The sequence below is a fragment of the Oncorhynchus nerka genome, linkage group LG22 (genome assembly GCF_034236695.1).
Source record: "Oncorhynchus nerka isolate Pitt River linkage group LG22, Oner_Uvic_2.0, whole genome shotgun sequence".
NCBI lineage: Eukaryota > Metazoa > Chordata > Actinopteri > Salmoniformes > Salmonidae > Oncorhynchus > Oncorhynchus nerka.
In genome coordinates this window covers 37,809,052-37,831,652 of record NC_088417.1, presented here as the reverse complement: position 1 = coordinate 37,831,652, position 22,601 = coordinate 37,809,052, and the positions used below count along the sequence as shown (strand labels likewise).

Below are 22,601 nucleotides of genomic sequence, written 5' to 3'. Positions count from 1 at the left end.
TGCAAAGAAAACTAATGGGACTGTAGCGATTGTGTTGACTTCAACATCTGGGGTGGGAACTACATTTCTATTCAAGCGTTGATCGACATGGTAATGGCTCTATAGTATTGGAGAAAAGTTTAAAAAACGGACCCTCCGTTACATCATGACTTGCCATGCAGTAACGTACAGCACGCATAAAGCAACTATTTCTGTCTTACAATCTCTCTCCACCAGGTGTAGCACTTCTCTCATCGTTTAAAAACAAGAAATGGACAGTGACGGGAGTAAGGGGGGATACCTAGTTGTTTTTTGCATCATCACAGCATGCGATCATCATTCTCAAAGCCGCTGTTTACTTCTAAGATCACTTTAGCACCGCCCTAAAAACCCGATTCAAATTCGACACAAACCTTCAAATAGGTATGTAATGACACATTATATAAACTCTTTATTGTGTTTTATTTACATTTTAGAGGCGATAAGGTGATAAGTTGGAGAGATCGAGTGAAAAAAAGCAGTTTTCCCACATGACATCTGTCCTCACTACCACGCATTAGTTTCGCTTCCCCACCCGCCATTTTTAAAAAGACCTGATGGAGCTCATTGCCTTCTTGAATAATGCAGAGATGGGCATCATGAAGGTCTCGTAATGGAATTTGTTGGAAAGGGGAGAAATTGTGCTTTACAATGGTATTTACATTACAGTTGATCTGGAAGTATTATGTTTTTTGGGCACTAAAATAAGGTAAATTGTACGGACCAAGGCGATGTACAAAAGTGAGTGAGTTTACGTTACATTGTGGCGTGTATGGGCTTCAGGCAGAAGTCTTCATGCTTTTTTAAATGTATTTCAGAACTGCAGTTTCCTCTGCTTGGAGCAACAGTGAAGTGGGCAGAGCAGTATAGATTTCTTCTCTTACATCTGCAAGCTGAGTCTGAACATCAGACAGGATGACATTGTCTCCCTCAATCTGTGCAATGGCTACTGCTATAGGTTTCAGGAGTTTCAGGCTGCTTACCACTCTCTTCCAAAATACATCATCCAGGAGGATCCTCTTGATGGGGCTGTCCATATCGGCAGACTGATATGGCCATTTCTTGTAAAGACTCCCTCCCCTCCAGGAGACTGTCAAACATGATGACAACACCACCCCAACGGGTGTTGCTGGGGTGCTTCAATGTGGTGCTCTTATTCTTCTCACTTTGCTTAGTGAGGTAGATTGTTGCCATAACTTGATGACCCATCACATGCCTAACCATTTCCTTGGCTCTCTTGTAGAGTGTATCAATTGTTTTCAATGCCTTGATGTCCTTGAGGAGCAGATTCAATGCATGAGCAGCACAGCCAATGGGTGTGATGTGAGGGTAGGACTCCTCCCACTTTAGACCAAGCCACCTTCATGTTCGCAGCATTGTCTGTCACCAGTGCAAATACCTTCTAGTCATTTAGGCAGGTTGCCTTAGTGTTCTTGGGCACACAGACTGTAGTGGTCTGCTTGAAACATGTTGTTATTACAGACTCAATCAGGGACATGTTGAAAATGTCAGTGAAGACACCTGTCAGTTGGTCTCGGAAACCCAGAATCAAATCTTGCAAGAGCCCTCCATTTAGGTTCTGGGGGGAGAGGTTTAGATGTTAGACTAGTGCGAGTGGTGGAACCAGAATGGAAATTCTTTGTTAGTTCCCACCTAGCTCTGCTCTGTTTGGATTCATTCTGCTCATCCTGTTTACACACTGTATAAACTGTACAGAATATACGTTTTTTTTACACTGATATCATGTATGGTCAGTCCTTGCATCGATAGCTCTATCTATAAATTTGAGTGGTTACATTTCTCCAGCCCCATCTGTCTGGGCATTCATAACATATAGGCATTCATAACATATAGGCATTCATAACATACAGGTCATTAACAGGTTGTTACACTCACTTGTTGTATTGGGATTTTACTGCAACATTGTTGTGCTGCCGTTCTGCATATATGGATCAAATATATTTGTTAATTGATAGTAGATGGATGTAATGTAGGATCTGACCTAAACTCTGCAACCAAGAACCAAATCTTGCGTGAGCGCTTGTGCCTCCCCTTCTGCAGATCAAAAGATACCAGGTGTAGGTGCACCCCTGTGAAATAGGAGTGTGGGATTGATGGACCCACATTCATTGCTCGGACACACGCACGCAAGCACAGAGAGTAGTCTGATCCTCTGGCTAGCATTACAAATCTGCCTGAGGGGAATGATGGGGGAGGAGGGAGCCTTGATTCAAGACATTGAGATGATTCCAATTTGTAAGTCGCTCTGGATAAGAGCGTCTGCTAAATGACTTAAATGTAAATGTAAATTGTGGAGAAAATGAAAGAGCCAAACAATCATGAAAAGTGTCTCAGAGTAGGAGTGCTAATCTACGATCAGGTCGTCCCTGTCCATGCAATCTGATTTGATCATGACCTAAAAGGCAACACTGATCCTATATCCGCATTCCCATGATAAAACACTTCATGAACAAGGGCTCTGCTCTCAGCTGTGAATGTGTGCCTTGAGCACGACTGTCTTTTTCACGATCTAGTTCTATTGGAAGGGAGCGAGGGAGCGGGACAGAAGGACAAGAGAGATTCATTATCACCGTTTATCAACGCTTGCTCAAACGGTCTGCTTTTTAATTCCTGGAACATTCTTGACCTTTTCGCTGTCCACAACTAATTCCCATTCGAAACCCCAGTGGTGTGTGAGCCTTCATCTGAGAGAGGAACCGTCATCTGTCTGTTGCCATGTCTCTCTCTCACTCACTCTCACTCCAGAACAGAAAAGGGCACAGAGGCTATTAATAGCAAACAAACAGGATACAACTGGACTACTAGAGGAACTGGTAACTGATCACTCTACAAAGTTGATTTAATTGTTTATCAGTTTGTTTATGTAGTTAAGAAGGCATTATTTGACAAATATAATTCATTTATCAGTTTGTTTTAAATCTGGGCTAGGGCCCATGTGTGATTGACGTTTAGTAATAAATATAGTTGACATGGCTAAATTAGCTTTGAACATGTATAGGACTTTCGTTGGTCGCTTTTTGTCCGTCTATCTTTGGACAACATGGGCTGCACAACGGTTTCAGGTTTAGTTGAGGACGAGGGCTGATATGACCCATCGTTAGTGGAGTGGAATCATGAGCTGTGTTTGAAAACTCATACTATCCGCACTAACCATACTTTTTGTGATGTGAATTGAGTATGGACATAGTTAGTATGCCAGAAGTTCCCAGATGTTGTACTAAATTCACCAAAATACAAAGTATACAAGCAGTGGACACTATCGCTGTAGTTTTAGGGCCCATAATGCAATTCTTCAGAAAATGGGCGTGGTTTCACAACGTTTTCTTATTTGAAGAAAATGACGGAAAATTTGCATCTGAAGTCCGACGAAAGCAGATAAAATTCATTGTTTTAACTAATTATGACATGTTAAGAATATGTTGAGCAATGTAATGACTTTTCAAATAAGTTACACGTTATGTTGGCTGACAATTTTTTTACCTACGCTATCCTTACGAGCCGCATAGCATTAAAGCAGTATGTAATAGAGGTCGACCGATTATGATTTTTCAAAAAAGCCGATACCGATTAATCGGCCGATTTGTTTTACTTGTAATAATGACAATTACAACCATACTGAATGAACACTTATTTTAACTGAATATAATACATCAATAAAATCAATTTAGCCTCAAATAAATAATGAAACATGTTCAATTTGGTTTAAATCATTCAACAAAAAAAAAATGTTGGAGAAGAAAGTAAGAGTGCAATATGTGCCATGTAAGAAAGCTAACGTTTAAGTTCCTTGCTCAGAACATGAGAACATATGATAGCTGGTGGTTCCTTTTAACATGAGTCTTCAATATTCCCAGGTAAGAAGTTTTAAGTTGTAGTTATTATAGGAATTATAGGACTATTTCTCTCTATACCATTTGTATTTCATTAACCTTTGACTATTGGATGTTCTTATAGGCACTTTAGTATTGCCAGTGTAACAGTATAGCTTCCGTCCTTCTCCTCGCTCCTCCCTGGGCTCGAACCAGAACCAGAAACACAACGACAACAGCCACCCTCGAAGCAGCGTTACCCATGCAGAGCAAGGGGAACAGCCACTCCAAGTCTCAGAGCGAGTGACGTTTGAAACACTATTAGCGCGCACCCCGCTAACTAGCTAGCCATTTCACATCAGTTACACAAGCCTAATCTCGGGAGTTGATAGGCTTGAAGTCATAAACAGCGCAATGCTTGACGCACAACGAAGAACTGCCGGCAAAACGCACAAAAGTGCTGTTTGAATGAATGCTTACGAGCCTTCTGCTGCCTACCACCACTTAGTCAGACTGCTCTATCAAATCATAGACTTAGTTATAACATAATAACACACAGAAATGCGAGCCGTAGGTCATTAATATGGTCGAAATCCGGAAACTGTCATCTCGAAAACAAGACGTTTATTCTTTCAGTGAAATACGGAACCGTTCCGTATTTTATCTAAGTGGGTGGCATCCATTAGTCTAAATATTCCTGTTACATTGCACAGCCTTCAATGTTATGTCATAATTATGTAAAATTCTGGCAAATTAGGCGACCCAAACTGTTGCATATACACTGACTCTGCGTGCAATGAACGCAAGAGAAGTGACACAATTTCACCTGGTTAATATTGCCTGGTAACCTGGATTTCTTTTAGCTAAATATGCAGGTTTAAAAATATATACTTCCATGTATTGATTTTTAGAAAGGCATTGATGTTCATGGTTAGGTACCCATTGGAGCAACGATACGCACCGCATCGATTATATGCAACGCAGGACACGCTAGATAAAGATCAGACCATACAAACGCTCCACACCGCGTGGCCGCGGCCACTCTAATCTGGTGGTCCCAGCGCGCACGACCCACGTGGAGTTCCAGGTCTCCGGTAGCCTCTGGAACTGCCGATCTGCGGCCAACAAGGCAGAGTTCATCTCAGCCTATGCCTCCCTCCAGTCCCTCGACTTCTTGGCACTGACGGAAACATGGATCATCACAGATAACACTGCTACTCCTACTGCTCTCTCTTCGTCCGCCCACGTGTTCTCGCACACCCCGAGAGCTTCTGGTCAGCGGGGTGGTGGCACCGGGATCCTCATCTCTCCCAAGTGGTCATTCTCTCTTTCTCCCCTTACCCATCTGTCTATCGCCTCCTTTGAATTCCATGCTGTCACAGTTACCAGCCCTTTCAAGCTTAACATCCTTATCATTTATCGCCCTCCAGGTTCCCTCGGAGAGTTCATCAATGAGCTTGATGCCTTGATAAGCTCCTTTCCTGAGGACGGCTCACCTCTCACAGTTCTGGGCGACTTTAACCTCCCCACGTCTACCTTTGACTCATTCCTCTCTGCCTCCTTCTTTCCACTCCTCTCCTCTTTGACCTCACCCTCTCACCTTCCCCCTCTACTCACAAGGCAGGCAATACGCTCGACCTCATCTTTACTAGATGCTGTTCTTCCACTAACCTCACTGCAACTCCCCTCCAAGTCTCCGACCACTACCTTGTATCCTTTTCCCTCTTGCTCTCATCCAACACTTCCCACACTGCCCCTACTCGGATGGTATCGCGCCGTCCCAATCTTCGCTCTCTCTCCCCGCTACTCTCTCCTCTTCCATCCTATCATCTCTTCCCTCTGCTCAAACCTTCTCCAACCTATCTCCTGATTCTGCCTCCTCAACCCTCCTCTCCTCCCTTTCTGCATCCCTTGATTCTCTATGTCCCCTATCCTCCAGGCCGGCTCGGTCCTCCCCCTCCTGCTCCGTGGCTCGACGACTCATTGCGAGCTCTCAGAACAGGGCTCCGGGCAGCCGAGCGGAAATGGAGGAAAACTCGCCTCCCTGCGGACCTGGCATCCTTTCACTCCCTCCTCTCTACATTTTCCTCTTCTGTCTCTGCTGCTAAAGCCACTTTCTACCACTCTAAAGTCCAAGCATCTGCCTCTAACCCTAGGAAGCTCTTTGCCACCTTCTCCTCCCTCCTGAATCCTCCTCCCCCTCCCCCTCCTCCCTCTCTGCAGATGACTTCGTCAACCATTTTGAAAAGAAGGTCGACGACATCCGATCCTCGTTTGCTAAGTCAAACGACACCGCTGGTTCTGCTCACACTGCCCTACCCTGTGCTCTGACCTCTTTCTCCCCTCTCTCCAGATGAAATCTCGCGTCTTGTGACGGCCGGCCGCCCAACAACCTGCCCGCTTGACCCTATTCCCTCCTCTCTTCTCCAGACCATTTCCGGAGACCTTCTCCCTTACCTCACCTCGCTCATCAACTCATCCCTGACCGCTGGCTACGTCCCTTCTGTCTTTAAGAGAGCGAGAGTTGCACCCCTTCTGAAAAAACCTACACTCGATCCCTCCGATGTCAACAACTACAGACCAGTATCCCTTCTTTCTTTTCTCTCCAAAACTCTTGAACGTGCCGTCCTTGGCCAGCTCTCCCGCTATCTCTCTCAGAATGACCTTCTTGATCCAAATCAGTCAGGTTTCAAGACTAGTCATTCAACTGAGACTGCTCTTCTCTGTATCACGGAGGCCCTCCGCACTGCTAAAGCTAACTCTCTCTCCTCTGCTCTCATCCTTCTAGACCTATCGGCTGCCTTCGATACTGTGAACCATCAGATCCTCCTCTCCACCCTCTCCGAGTTGGGCATCTCCGGCGCGGCCCACGCTTGGATTGCGTCCTACCTGACAGGTCGCTCCTACCAGGTGGCGTGGCGAGAATCTGTCTCCTCACCACGCGCTCTCACCACTGGCGTCCCCAGGGCTCTGTTCTAGGCCCTCTCCTATTCTCGCTATACACCAAGTCACTTGGCTCTGTCATAACCTCACATGGTCTCTCCTATCATTGCTATGCAGACGACACACAATTAATCTTCTCCTTTCCCCCTTCTGATGACCAGGTGGCGAATCGCATCTCTGCATGTCTGGCAGACATATCAGTGTGGATGACGGATCACCACCTCAAGCTGAACCTCGGCAAGACGGAGCTGCTCTTCCTCCCGGGGAAGGACTGCCCGTTCCATGATCTCGCCATCACGGTTGACAACTCCATTGTGTCCTCCTCCCAGAGCGCTAAGAACCTTGGCGTGATCCTGGACAACACCCTGTCGTTCTCAACTAACATCAAGGCGGTGGCCCGTTCTTGTAGGTTCATGCTCTACAACATCCGCAGAGTACGACCCTGCCTCACACAGGAAGCAGCGCAGGTCCTAATCCAGGCACTTGTCATCTCCCGTCTGGATTACTGCAACTCGCTGTTGGCTGGGCTCCCTGCCTGTGCCATTAAACCCCTACAACTCATCCAGAACGCCGCAGCCCGTCTGGTGTTCAACCTTCCCAAGTTCTCTCACGTCACGCCGCTCCTCCGCTCTCTCCACTGGCTTCCAGTTGAAGCTCGCATCCGCTACAAGACCATGGTGCTTGCCTACGGAGCTGTGAGGGGAACGGCACCTCAGTACCTCCAGGCTCTGATCAGGCCCTACACCCAAACAAGGGCACTGCGTTCATCCACCTCTGGCCTGCTCGCCTCCCTACCACTGAGGAAGTACAGTTCCCGCGCAGCCCAGTCAAAACTGTTCGCTGCTCTGGCCCCCCAATGGTGGAACAAACTCCCTCACGACGCCAGGACAGCGGAGTCAATCACCACCTTCCGGAGACACCTGAAACCCCACCTCTTTCAGGAATACCTAGGATAGGATAAAGTAATCCTTCTCACCCCCCCTTAAAAGATTTAGATGCACTATTGTAAAGTCGCTGTTCCACTGGATGTCTTAAGGTGAACGCACCAATTTGTAAGTCGCTCTGGATAAGAGCGTCTGCTAAATGACTTAAATGTAAAAAATGTATAAATTAGTAATATCATCAACCATGTGTAGTTAACTAGTGATTATGATTGATTGATTGATAGTTTTTTATAAGATAAGTTTAATGCTAGCTAGCAACTTACCTTGGCTTCTTACTGCATTTGTGTAACAGGCAGGCTCCTCGTGGAGTGCAATGAGAGGCAGGTGGTCAGAGCGTTGGACTAGCAAACTGTAAGGTTGCAAGATTGAATCCCCCGAGCTGACAAGTGGAAAATCTGTCGGTCTGCCCCTGAACGAGGCAGTTAACCCACCGTTCCTAGGCCGTCATTGAAAATAAAAATGCGTTCTTAGCTGACTTGCCTCGTTAAATAAAGATTAAATAAAGGTGTAAAAAAAAAATTGGGCCAAATCGGTGTCCAAAAATATCGATTTCCGATTGTTATGAAAACTTGAAATCGGCGCTAATTAATCGGCCATTCCGATTAATCGGTCGACCTCTAGTATGTAACATGAAAACAGCCAAACCAGCTCTGGTAGGGCGTGTAAAATGGTAAGAGTGAATTGTTCTCTCATTTGTTTCTGGAAGTAGCTAGCCAATGTTAGCCAGTTAGCTTGGGTGCTTGACTGCAGTTGAACGCTCGGATCAACCCTACTCCTCGGCCATAGCGTCCACTGTGTGCGCTCTGAACACTCTGAGAGCGAAACTGTCACGTTCTGACCTTAGTTCCTTTGTTATGTCTTTGTTTTAGTTTGGTCAGGGCGTGAGTTGGGGTGGGTAGTCTATGTTCGTTTTTCTATTTTGCGTTTATGTGTTTGTCCTGGTATGGTTCTCAATCAGAGGCAGGTGTCGTTCGTTGTCTCTGATTGAGAATCATACTTGGGCTGTAAGCACAACCCCCACCTGTGGACATCGGGCCCTCATACCACCCTCATGGAGTCTGTTTCTGACCGTTTGAGCAGACACATGCACATTTGTGGCCTGCTGGAGGTCATTTTGCAGGGCTCTGGCAGTGCTCCTCCTTGCACAAAGGCGGAGGTAGCGGTCCTGCTGCTGGGTTGTTGCCCTCCTACGGCCTCCTCCACGTCTCCTGATGTACTGGCCTGTCTCCTGGTAGCGCCTCCATGCTCTGGACACTACGCTGACAGACACAGCAAACCTTCTTGCCACAGCTCGCATTGATGTTCCATCCTGGATGAGCTGCACTACCTGAGCCACTTGTGTGGGTTGTAGACTCCGTCTCATGCTACCACTAGAGTGAAAGCACACCCAGCATTCAAAAGTGACCAAAACATCAGCCAGGAAGCATAGGAACTGAGAAGTGGAAATAGGGCTATCTTATTGGAGGTGTCTTGCTAATTGCCTATAATTTCCACCTATTGTCTATTCCATTTGCACAACAGCATGTGAAATTTATTGTCAATCAGTGTTGCTTCCTAAGTGGACAGTTTGATTTCACAGAAGTGTGATTGACTTGGAGTTACATTGTGTTGTATAAGTGTTCCCTTTATTTTTTTGAGCAGTGTATATATATATTTCTTTTTTTCTTTTTCTTTTTCTTAATTACAATGACGGCCTACCCCGACCAATCCCTATCCCGGACAATGCTGGGCCAATTGTGCGCCTCCCTATGGGACTCCCAATCACGGCCGGTTGTGATACAGCCCAGGATCAAACCGGGGTCTGTAGTGACGCCTCTAGTACTGAGATGCAGCGCTTCAGACTGCTGGAGCAGTTAGTGGAGACATGTCAAGTTTGTTTTAAGATCATTTGCTGGCCATTGTACAGCAAAGAGCTTCTTCCAGCGTAGATTAATCTGGAAACATCTGTGTCTCGCTCTTGTTCTCTCTCTAGGGTGTCATTTTGGGAGGCACGCTAGAGCATAGCGCTGTACCTCAGGTCTGTTCTCACTGCTCAGTGTCCATCTACCATTGGGAAAGGGAAAAGAGGGATACCTAGTCAGTTGTACAACTGAATGCCTTCAACTGAAATGTGTCTTCCGCATTTAACCCAACCCCTCTGAATCAGAGAGGTGCGGGGGGCTGCCTTAATCGACATGCACGTCTTCGGCGCCCGGGCAACAGTGGGTTAACTGCCTTGGGATCTGCTGTCTAAGGGACTTGCTGTCTAAGGGATGCATAGAAACCCTAACACCATGATTTAAGATACCTCTGTCTGTTAGTACATTGTCTCTGCTGAACAGCCTCATGGCTACCAGTAGGTAAGCACCTTGAGCTATTGACATTTTGTGGTGATCTTGCTCAATAGGGCGTGTGCCATTTAGATGACTGGCCATTTTACCGAGGTATTGTATTCGCTCTCGCTCTCTCTCCTAATCTCTATCTCTGTATGTCCTGTTCACTGCTTCTCACTCTTTGTCTTTCTCTTTCTTTCTTTCTTTCGTTCTTTTTCAATCTTTCTTTCTTTCTCAACACTCCCTCTGTAATTAATCAATACACTTTTAAACATTGTATGTGATTTCAAAATACACAGGGAATTACCAGCCTTATTCACATAATGACTCCTAACTAGCCTTAATGATTAGGTGTTGAACAATGTGAGGCCACAGTAAAGAAATTAGGGAGATTTCTTCCTGTGTTGTGTGACGGATCTCCTTCAGCACTCTCTACTGTTAGATCAAGCATTTTAGAGTTGGAGTGCTGACCTAGGATCAGGTTCCCTCTGTGTATGTAATCTTATTCATTGTGATCTAAAAGGCAAAAATTATCCTAGATCAGCACTCCTACTCTGAGACACATGATAAACACAGCCCATAATTTTAAGTGGTTTTAATGGGCGTTTTCCATTTTGATTTGTTTTATACTTAACCAAACTAGGACTAGACTAACATTGAAGTTGTCCAATATGTAGAATGTTTCCTTTATATAGCACTGTAGCAATTTATCATTATAGGATCCATACCATATGTGGATTCATACCAGTATACTTTAAAAGGCTATTTATTACCCAGCTCTAACACTAGGTATACATTATGTATGCTCTAGTCTATACAGCACCAGTCAAAAGTTTGAACACCTACTCATTGAAGGGTTTTTCTTTATTTTTACTATTTTCTTCATTGTAGAATAATAGTGAAGACATCAAAACTATGAAATAACACATATAGTAATCAAAACAAGTGTTAAATAGCCACCCTTTGCCTTGATGACAGCTTTGCACACTCTTGGCATTCTCTCAACCAGCTTCATGAGGTAGTCACCTGGAATGCATTTCAATTAACAGTTTTGCCTTGTAAAAAGTTCATTTGAGCCAATCAGTTGTAGGGGTAGGGGTGGAATACAGAAGATAGCCCTATTTGGTAAAATACCAAGTCCATATTATAGCAAGAACAGCTCAAATAAGCAAAGAGAAATGACAGTCCTCCGTTACTTTCAGACATAACGGACAGTCAATCCGGAAAATTTCAAGAACTTTGAAAGTTTCTTCAAGTACAGTTGCAAAAACCACCAAGAGCTATGATGAAACTGGCTCTCATGAGGACCACCACAGGAAAGGAAGACCAAGAGTTACCTCTGCTGCAGAGGATCTGTTCATTAGAGTTAACTGCACCTCAGAAATTCAGCCCAAATAAATGCTTCACAGAGTTCAAGACACATCACAACATCAACTGTTCAGAGGAGGGAACCAGGCCTTCATGATTGAATTGCTGCAAAGAAATCACTAAAGGACACCAATAAGAAGAATAGACTTGCTTGGGCCAATAAACATGAGCAATGGACATTAGATCGATGGAAATCTGTTCTTTGGTCCAAGTCCAAATTGGAGATTTTTGGTTCCAACCGCATTGTCTTTCTGAGACACATAGCATGTGAACGGATGATCTCCGCATGTGTGGTTCCCACCATGAAGCATGGAGGAGGAGGTGTGATGGTGTGGGGGTGCTTTGCTGGTGACACTGTTGTTGATTTATTTAGAATTCAAGGCAAACTTAACCAGCATAGCTACCACAGTATTCTGAAGCGATATGCCATCCCAACTGGTTTGCACTTAGTGGGACTATCATTTGTTTTTCAACAGGACAATGACCCAACACACCTCCAGGCTGTGTAAGGGCTATTTGACAAAGAAGAAGAGTGATGGAGTGTTGCATCAGATGACCTGGCCTCCACAATCACCCAACTTCAACCGAATTTAGATGGTTTGGGATGAGTTGGACCGCAGAGTGAAGAAAAAGTGCTCATCATATGTGGGCTCCTTCAAGATTGTTGGAAAAGCATTCCAGGTGAAGCTGGTTGAGAGAATGACAAGAGTGTGCAAAACTGTCATCAAGGAAAAGGGTGGCTACTTTGAAGAATATAAATTATATTTTGATTTGTTTAACACTTTTTTGGTTACTACGTGACTCCATATGTGTTATTTCATAGTTTTCATGTCTTCACTATTATTCTACAATGTAGAAAACAGTCAAAATAAAGAAAAACCCTTGAATAAATAGGTGTGTCCAAACTTTTGATTAGTACTGTACGTGCTAGGAATACATTATGTATGCTCTAGTCTCTACATGCTAGAAGATCTCTTATCTGTGCTGTTATGCGAGTGAGATTCCATCTGCTACTCCTTTCTGAGGTTGCCAGGTTGGTGAAATTTGCAGAACATGCTGAGAATACCATCTCCTCTGTGGTGTGAGCTGCCAGGTCCAGGCCAGGCAAAACCCCCATGTGGTCTGCATTTTAATTCATCAACTATTTCTGTATATTTGTTCCACTTCATTTAAAATCACTTCTACTCCACATCTGATTCTATAGTCTCACATGCTTGGAATGCGGACACACACATATATACACACACACACACAGTTTTCTGTGGAATCAACCTGTTATAAAAAGGATTTAATTAATTTTCATAGTAGATGTAATAGATAAACTTGTTTATTTTCAACAAACGTAACGTGTAAATATTTGTATGAACATAACAAGATTCAACAACTGATACAAAAACTGACATGTTACTAACAGAAACGGAATAATGTGTCCCTGAACAAAGGGGAGGGTCAAAATCAAAAGTTACAGTCAGTATCTGGTGTGGCCACCAGCCTCATTAAATACTGCAGTGCATCTCCTCCTCATGGACTGCACCAGATTGTCCAGTTGTTGCTGTGAGATGTTACCCCACTTTTCCACCAAGGCACCTGCAAGTTCCCGGGCATTTCTTGGGGGAATGGCCCTAGCCCTCACCCTCCGATCCAACAGGTCCCAGACGTGCTCAATGGAATTGAGATCCGGGCTCTTCGCTGGCCATGGCAGAACACTGACATTGCTCTCTTGCAGGAAATCATGCACAGAACGAGCAGTATGGCTGGTGGCATTGTCATGCTGGAAGGGTCATGTCAGGATGAGCCTGCAGGAAGGGTACCACATGAGGGAGGAGGATGTCTTCCCTGTAACGCACAGCGTTGAGATTGCCTGCAATAACAACAAGCTCAGTCCGATGATGCTGTGACACACCACCCCAGACCATGACGGACCCTCCACCTCCAAATCGATCCCGCTCCAGAGTACAGGCCTCGGTGTAACGCTCATTCTTTTGACGATAAACTCAAATCCGACCATCACCCCTGGTGAGACCAAACCGCGACTCGTCAGTGAAGAGCACTTTTTGCAAGTCCTGTCTGGTCCAGCGACAGTGGGTTTGTGCCCATTGGCGACGTTGTTGCCGGTGATGTCTGGTGAGAACCTGCCTTAAAACAGGCCTACAAGCCCTCAGTCCAGCCTCTCTCAGCCTATTGGACAGTCTGAGCACTGATGGAGGGATTGTGCGTTCCTGGTGTAACTCGGGCAGTTGTTGTTCCCATCCTGTACCTGTCCCGCAGGTGTGATGTTCGGATGTACCGATCCTGTGCAGGTGTTGTTACACATGGTCTGCCACTGCGAGGACGATCAGCTGTCTGTCCTGTAGCGCTGTTTTAGGCGTCTCACAGTACGGACATTGCAATGCATTGCCCTGGCCACATCTGCAGTCCTCATGCCTCCTTGCAGAATGTCTAAGGCACGTTCATGCAGATGAGCATGGACCCTGGGCATCTTTCTTTTGGTGTTTTTCAGAGTGAGTAGAACGGCCTCTTTAGTGTCCTAGGTTTTCATAACTGTGACCTTAATTGCCTACCGTCTGTAAGCTGTTAGTGTCTTAACGATCGTTCCACAGGTGCATGTTCATTAATTGGTTATGGTTAATTTAACAAGTATGGGAATCAGTGTTTTAATCCTTTACAATGAAGATCTGTGAAGTTATTTGGATTTTTACAAATTATCTTTGAAAGATACGGTCCTGAAAAAGGGACGTTTCTTTTTTTTGCCGAGTTTATGTTAATTGAGTTGTAATTGGGCTGTTGAGATTGCATAGTGTTGCTGGGGTGAGAGTGGGGGTTGATGGTGTGGTGGTGGAGTGATGTTGACACTGAAAATTGATAGGGGAAGACAACGGCTTACTCTGGAGTTTATTCTCTTTTCAAAGTTGCCTCTCACCGGGCCATATTAACCAGGGATGAAATGGAAGACTTGTATCGGATGGAAGTATATTTGATTCTGGACATGTTTTGCCAGTTGCTCCAGGCTGCTTATGATATAAAGTCATGCTTATGAAAAAGGGTTACTTGGGTGTTATGGCTGTGGCTTCAGTTCTTAATTTGTCCTTCCCTAAGCAATTTTGAACGTTCAACCTTACTTTTAGCAGGTTATCCACTATACCTCATCTGTATAGTAATATTAGAGCTAATGTTAGCTTCAGTCCCGTCCGCCGCTCATCGCTTTCTCTCCCTTAAGAGGGCTCTATTTTCAGGGCAGTTGATTACTTTGTTTAGCTTTGCCACACTGTGAAATACCCTGTCCCTCCCCCGTCTTCTAGCCCTTTTGGGCCAGAGGGGAGGTTTCTTAGCTGTCGCACATGGCTGCATTTGTCATGGGCCCACTTTGCTGTGCTTTGCTTCCTCCTTGAGTTCCTCCACATTGTTTTTAGACCATGCTTTGCTCCCTCTGCAGAGCGACGGCTAAAGACTGCTGACCTAGAAGGAGCCACAGAGAGAAACAGCCATGACAGAATATTACCAGATCTTAGGGGTCCAGAGAAACACGTCGGCGGAGGACATTAAAAAAGCGTGAGTACCCCGGCATGTTGACGTTAGTAACGTGTGACACTCCGAAGGATGTAGTAGACTAATTATAGAAACGGAGTAGAAACCGATAGAGTGCTAACTGCAAGGCGTTCGAAAGTTTCCACTCTTCTTGGAAGCTTGCGGTCACACACACACACACACACACACACACACACACACACACACACACACACACACACACACCTCTGATCAATGTTCCCTATTGTCATTAGAGAACTGATGAGTCTTGTGCGTATTGTTGTTTTGCCAGTAATATGTTGTGAATGACTGACACACACACACACACTTTTAAAACGGCATCATGATTGTGAGAGTATGATCTGCCCATTAGTGCTGCTAGGCTTGTGGAATCTAAGGTATGCTTTTTTCTGTATTTTATATGTATTTACACACTGAGCTTGGAATAACACTGTGAAATTGTGAAAATGCACTTTTAGTGTCAGAGCTGTTTGAAAAGACCGCCGGAAATTCCAACCTGTTTTTGTGGGATGGCATTTTTCATGGAAAACAATCACAGTAAGTTACTTAAAAGAGCTGCATATGACCTTTTTTATTAACAAAATTATTATTGATCGCATACACCACCATTGGATGAGATCAATGAAAACCACCGTTGGCACCTCTGTGAAAGTTACTCACACAATGAACTGAAGTAGCTTGCAAACAGTAGCTCTTCTGAGAAATATTACATGTACAGGAAAAGCATTGAAGGATTTGTAGATAGTGCATTCGAAAGTATTCAGACCCCTTGACTTTTTCCACATTTTGTTACGTTACAATCCATTCCATTCTAAAATGGATTAAACAATTGTTTTTCCCTCATCAATCTATCTACACTCAATACCCCATGATGATTAAGCAAAAACATTTTTTGTTTTTTAATTGTTGCAAATGTATAAAACAACTATAAGTATTCAGACCCTTTACTCAGTACTTTGTTGAAGCACCTTTGGCAGTAATTACAGCCTCGAGTCTTCTTGGGTATGACGCTACAAGTTTGGCACACCTGTATTTGGGGAGTTTCTCACATTATTCTCTGCAGATCCTCTCAAGCTCTGTCAGCTTGGATGAGGCGTGTCGCTGAACAGCTATTTTCAGGTCTCTCCAGAGATGTTTGATGGGGTTCAACTCCAGGCTCTGGATGGGCCACTCAAGGACATTGAGACTTGTCCCATATCCACTCCTGCATTGTCTTGGCTGTGTGCTTAGGGTTGTTGTCCTGTTGGAAGGTGAACCTTTGCTCAAGTCTGAGGTCATGAGCAGGTTTTCATCAAGGATCTCTCTGTCCTTTCCCTCGATCCTGACTAGTCTCCCAGTCATTACTGCTGACATCCCCACAGCATGATGCTGCCACCACCATGCTTCACCGTAGCGATGGTGCCAGGTTTTTTCCAGACTTGATGCTTGGCCTTCAGGCCGAAGAATTCATTCTTGCTTTCATCAGACCAGAGAATCCTGTTTCTGAGAGTCTTTAGGTGCGTTTTGGCAAACACCAAGTGGGGTGTCATGTGCCTTTTTACTGAGGAGTGGTTTCTGTCTGGCCACTACCATAAAGGCCTGTTTGATGGAGTGCTGCATAGATGGTTGTCCTTCTGTAAGTTTCTCCCATCTCTACAGAGGAGCTCTGTCAGAGTGACCATCTGCTTCTTGGTCACCTCCCTGATTTTTTTTTTCAGTTAAGAACAAATTCTTATTTTCAATGACGGCCTAGGAACAGTGGGTTAACTGCCTGTTCAGGGGCAGAACGACAGATTTGTACCTTGTCAGCTCGGGGATTCGAACTTGCAACCTTTCGGTTACTAGTCCAACACTCTAACCACTAGGCTACCCTGCCGCCGACTAAGGCCCTTCTCCCCCGATTGCTCAGTTTGGCCTGGCGGCCAGCTCTAGGAAGAGTCTTGATGGTTCCAAACTTCTTCCATTTAAGAATAATGGAGACCACTGTGTTCTTGGGGGACCTTCAATGCTGCAGTACCCTTCCCCAGATCTGTGCCTCGACACAATCCTACCTCGGGGCTCTACGGACAATTCCTTCGACCTCATGGCTTGGTTTTTGCTCTGACATGCACTCTCAACTTTGGGACCTTATATAGACAGGTATGTGCCTTTTTCCAAATCATGTTCAATCAATTACATTTACCACAGGTAGACTCCAATCAAGTTGTAGAAACATCTCATGGATGATCAATGGAAATTTGATGGACTTGGAAATGGGATGCTCAATTTCAAGTCTCATAGCAAAGGGTCAAAATACTTATGTAAAGAAGGTATTTATTATAGAGTATTGTGTGTAGACTGTTTTGTCTAAATTAACCTTAGTGCCTGGACATGCGATGATGTTGCTAAAGTAGTCAAAAATCTAATAGAAAACAACGTTGCCAGCCTTATCATGTTGTCAAATGTATTTTAGAGAGATGGCAATATCATCAAAAATAGCAATGCTAACGTTAGCTAGCTAAAATCCGGTGGCCTCCCTTCAATTATAGCTAGATAGCTAACGTTACACTGCATCTAAAGTCAATCTGGCAACATCAAAATGACAAAAGGTTTTCCTACTAATTATCCTTTTGAATGTCATAGTATTTCCAATCCACTCTAATGCTCTTTTGAAATCTTAGTCAGCGCTCATTGACAATGCATTGAGTAGAACGCTCAGTCAGGCATAAGTTCAAAACGAACGTTAAAAACAATATTGTGACGAAACATGCAACCCATGAATCCAGCCCTAGAGATGACCTCTGAGTCTGGCCCATCCTCTGTTCCTCTGTGTGGCTGTGTGTCTATTGGGCTCTGATCAAAAGTTGTATACTATAAATGGGACAGAGACGCTGTCTCCTGCAGGAAGGGTTTAGTCAGAGAGAATTGCTGATTCAGGACAAACCTCTGTACTGTGCTGTACTGGACTGCAGAGCCATGGAGTTTACACTGCCTCCCTGAAGTCTTCGTTCCAGTCATTGGCAGCAGAGAACTGTAAGGAAAGGCAGCCAAAGGAGGTTTTGTCTTTGGGGATGACTAGTGAAATATACCTGCTGGAGCGTGTGCTACGGGTGGGTGTTGCTATGGTGACCAGTGAGCTGAGACAAGGCAGAGATTTACCTAGCAAAGACTTATAGATGACCTGGAGCCAGTGGGTTTGGTGACGAATATGTAGCGTGGACCAGCCAACGAGAGCATACAGGTCGAAATGGTGGGTGGTATATGGGGCTTTGGTGACAAAACGGATGGCACTGTGATACACTGCATCCAGTTTGCCGAGTAGAGTGTTGAAGGCTATTTTGTAAATGGCATCGCCGAAGTCAAGGATCGGCAGGATAGTCAGTTTTACAAGGGTATGTTTGGCAGCATAAGTGAAGGAGGATTTGTTGCGAAATAGGAAGCTGATTCTAGATTTAATTTTGGATTGGAGATGCTTAATGTGAGTCTGGAAGGAGAGTTTACAGTCTAGCCAGACACATAGGTATTTATAGTTGTCCAAATATTCTAAGTCAGAACCGTCCAGGGTAGTGACGCTAGGCGGGCGGGAGGGCAGGTGCGGGCAGCGATCGGTTGAAGAGCATGCATTTAGTTTTACTAGCGTTTTAAGAGCAGTTGGAGGCCACAGAAGGAGTGTTGTATGGCATTGAAGCTTGTTTGGAGGTTTGTTAACACAGTGTCCAAAGAAGAGCCAGATGTATACAGAATGGTGTCGTCTGCGTAGAGGTGGATCAAAGAATCACCCGCAGCAAGAGCGACATCATTGATATATAAAGGCAAAAGAGTCATCCAGAGAATTGAAATTCCGGACAACAGGCCCTCAGAGTTCAGCGTATCAAATCGATCTGAGAAGTAGGTAGTGAACCAGGCAAGGCAGTCATTAGAGAAACCAAGGCTGTTGAGTCTGCCGATAAGATTTAGGTGATTGGCAGAGTTGAAGGCCTTGGCCAGGTCGATGAAGACGGCTGCACAGTGCTGTTTTTTTATCGATGGTGGTTATGATATCGTTTAGGACCTTGAGCGTGGCTGAGGTGAACCCGTGACCAGCTCAGAAACCGGATTGCATAGCGGAGAATGTATGGTGGGATTCGAGATGGTCAGTGATTAACAACTTCCGGCTTCGACAGAGATGGCCGCCTCACTTCGCATTCCTAGGAAACTATGCAGTATTTTGTTTTTTTATGTGTTATTTCTTGCATTGTTACCCCAGGTAATCTTAGGTTTTATTACATACAGTCGGGAGGAACTACTGGATATAAGAGCAACGTCAACTCACCAACATTACGACCAGGAATACGACTTTCCCGAAGCGGATCCTCTGTTTTGCCCACCACCCAGGACAATGGATCGGATCCCAGCCGGCGAACCAAAACAACGATGCTGTAGAAGGGGCAGACGAAGCAGTCTTCTGGTCAGGCTCTGTAGATGGGCACATTGCGCACCGCTCCCGAGCATACTACTCGCCAATGTCCAGTCTCTTGACAACAAGGTAGACGAAATCCGTGCTAGGGTAGCCTTCCAGAGAGACATCAGAGACTGTAACGTTCTATGTTTCATAGAAACATGGCTCACCAGAGACACGCTATCGGAGTCGGTACAGCCAGCTGGTTTCTTCACGTATCGCACTGACAGAAACCAGCATCTTTCTGGTAAGAAGAAGGGCGGGGGTGTATGCCTTATGATTAACGAGACGTGGTGTGATCATAACAACATACAGGAACTCAAGTCCTTCTGTTCACATGACCTAGAATTCCTCACAATCAAATGCCGACCAAATTATCTGCATAGAGAATTCTCTTCGATTATAATCACAGCCGCATATATCCCCCCCCCCAAGCAGACACATCGATGGCCCTGAACAAACTTCATTTGACTCTATGTAAACTGGAAACCACATATCCTGATGCTGCATTTATTGTAGCTGGGGATTTGAACTAAGGCTAATCTGAAAACAAGGCTCCCTAAATTCTATCAGCATATCGATTGTGCAACCAGGGCTGGCAAAATACTAGATCATTGTTATTCTAACTGCCGCGACGCAAATAAGGTCCCGCAGCCCGCCCTACTTTAGGAAAAGCTGACCACACTCCATTTTGTTGCTCCCTGCCTATAGACAGAAACTAAAACAGTAAGCTCCCGTGCTCAAGTCTGTTAAACGCTGGTCCTACCAATCGTATTCCACTCTTCAAGATTGCTTCGATCACGTGGACCGGGATATGTTCCGCATTGCGGCGAACAACAACATTGATGTATACGCTGATTCGGTGAGCGGGTTTATTAGCAAGTGCATCGGCGATGTCGTACCCATAGCGTCTATTAAAACATTCCCAAACCAGAAACCGTGGATTGATGGCAACATTCGCGCAAAACTGAAAGCGCGAACCACTGCTTTTAATCAGGGCAAGGTGACCGGAAACATGACCGAATACACACAGTGTAGCTATTCCCTCCGCAAGGCAATCAAACAAGCTAAGCGTCAGTATAGAGACAAAGTAGAGTCGCAATTCAACGGCTCGGACATGAGAGGTATGTGGCAGGGTCTACAATCAATCACGGACTGTAAAAGGAAAACCAGCCCCATCGTGGACCAGGATGTTTTGCTCCCAGACAGACTAAACTTCTTTGCTCGCTTTGAGGACACTACAGTGCCACTGACACGGCCCGCTACCAAAACCTGCGGGCTCTCCTCCGCTGCAGCCGACGTGAACAAAACATTTAAACGTGTCAACCCTCGCAAGGCTGCAGGCCCAGACGGCATCCCCAGCCACGCCCTCAGAGCATGCGCAGACTAGCTGGCTGGTGTGTTTACAGACATATTCAATCAATCCTTATCCTAGTCTGCTGTCCCCACATGCTTCAAGAGGGCCACCATTGTTCCTGTTCCCAAGAAAGCTAAGGTAACTGAGCTAAATGACTACCGCCCCGTAGCTTTCACTTCCGTCATCATGAATTGCTTTGAGAGACTAGTCAAGGACCGTATCACCTCCACCCTACCTGACACCCTAGACTCACTCCAATTTGCATAACGCCCCAACAGGTCCACAGACGACACAATCGCAATCACACTGCACACTGCCTTAACCCATCTGGACAAGAGGAATACCTACGTGAGAATGCTGTTCATCGACTACAGCTTAGCATTTAACACCATAGTACCCTCTAAACTTGTCATCAAGCTCAAGACCCTAGGTCTCAACCCCGCCCTGTGCAACTGGGTACTGGACTTGCTGACGGGCCGCCCCCAGGTGGTGAGGGTAGGTAACAACATCTCCACCCCGCTGATACTCAACACTGGGGCCCCACAAGGGTGCGTTCTCAGCCCTCTCCTGTACTCCCTGTTCACCCACGACTGCGTGGCCATGCACGCCTCCAACTCAATCATCAAGTTTGCAGACGACACTACAGTGGTAGGCTTGATTTCCAACAACGACGAGACGGCCTACGGGGAGGACGTGAGGGTCCTTGGAGTGTGGTGTTAGGAAAATAACCTCACACTCAACGTCAACAAAACAAAGGAGATTACCGGGGACTTCAGGAAACAGCAGAGAGAGCACCCCCTATCCACATCGACGGGACAGTAGTGGAGAGGGTAGAAAGTTTTAAGTTCCTCGGCGTACACATCACGGACAAACTGAAATGGTCCGCCCACACAGACAGTGTGGTGAAGAAGGCGCAACAGCGCCTCTTCAACCTCAGGAGGATGAAGAAATTTGGCTTGTCACCAAAAACACAAACTTTTACTGATGCACAATCGAGAGCATCCTGTCGGGCTGTATCACCGCCTGGTACAGCAACTGCTCCGCCCCTCTGGCTTTCCAGAGGGTAGTGAGGTTTGCACAACGCATCACCGGGGGCAAACTACCTTCCCTCCAGGACACCTACACCACCCAATGTCACAGGAAGGCCAAAAATATCATCAAGGACAACAACCACCCGAGCCACTGCCTGTTCACCCCGCTATCATCCAGAAGGTGAGGTCAGTACAGGTGCATCAATGCAGGGACCGAGAGACTGAAAAACAGCTTCTATCTCAAGGCCATCAGACTGTTAAATAGCCATCACTATCATTGAGTGTCTGCTGCCAACATACTTTCTGAATTCCAGCCACTTTAATAATGGAAAAATTGACGTTATAAATGTATCACTTGCCACTTTAAACAATGCCACTTCATATGTTTACATACCCTACTTTACTCATCTCATATGTATATACTGTACTCTATACTATCTACTGCATCTTTCCATCTTGATGTAATGTATCACTTGCCACTTTAAACAATGCCAGTTTTATATGTTTACATACCCTACATTACTCATCTCATATGTATATACGGTACTCTATACCATCTACTGCATCTTGCCATCTTGATGTAATGTATCACTTGCCACTTTAAACAATGCCAGTTTTATATGTTTACATACCCTACATTACTCATCTCATATGTATATACTGTACTCTATACCATCTACTGCATCTTGCCATCTTGATGTAATGTATCACTTGCCACTTTAAACAATGCCAGTTTTATATGTTTACATACCCTACATTACTCATCTCATATGTATATACTGTACTCTATACCATCCACTGCATCTTGCCTATGCTGTTTTATACCATCACTCATTCATATATTTTTTCATGTACA

General features: G+C 45.2%; 1 pseudogene; it reads left to right on the top strand.

Moving 5' to 3' along the window:
- LOC115105138 (dnaJ homolog subfamily B member 6-like) overlaps nucleotides 1-22,601 on the top strand; it is a 73,423-nt pseudogene that overhangs the window by 5,514 nt on the left and 45,308 nt on the right.